The sequence below is a fragment of the Penaeus monodon genome, chromosome 25 (genome assembly GCF_015228065.2).
Source record: "Penaeus monodon isolate SGIC_2016 chromosome 25, NSTDA_Pmon_1, whole genome shotgun sequence".
Lineage (NCBI taxonomy): Eukaryota > Metazoa > Arthropoda > Malacostraca > Decapoda > Penaeidae > Penaeus > Penaeus monodon.
Window position 1 is genome coordinate 32,322,544 of NC_051410.1, and position 519 is coordinate 32,323,062.

The window sequence follows — 519 nt, forward strand, 5'->3', positions numbered from 1 at the left end:
TAGGAATACATTGGGATTCTGTACTTGCTAATTGTTAGAAGGGATGTTCTTTAAGTATTTCAACTAGGAGGGGATTATAACAAAGCTTAGTGAAATATTCCATTCTAAAGCTAAATGGAAATAGCGTCATATAAATAGAAATGTTCTACGGAACTCAATTTACCCCGGCCGTTTGGAGCGAAATAAGTCGAAATAGCCCTTTTGTGTTGAGATATACAAAAAAGTAAATATTCCTTTGTATGACCCTGTTAATTGAATATTGGTGAGTTAGGTTCGCCTTATTCAACTATGTTTAGCAATATTCTTTCTAGGCTCACAGTGGTATTGCAGAACTAGTGGGTGGATAAGTGTTATCGCGTGAGGTCTCGAAATGTCCATGCTCTTGTTCTACAATATCCTTTATTCTACAATATATACTTTTTATTGTGTTTTTTTTTCTCAAGGACATGATGAATGTAGTTCATGACTGACGCTGAACTTTGGGATATGAAATGTGATTATTTTTCGATGCTTAATGGA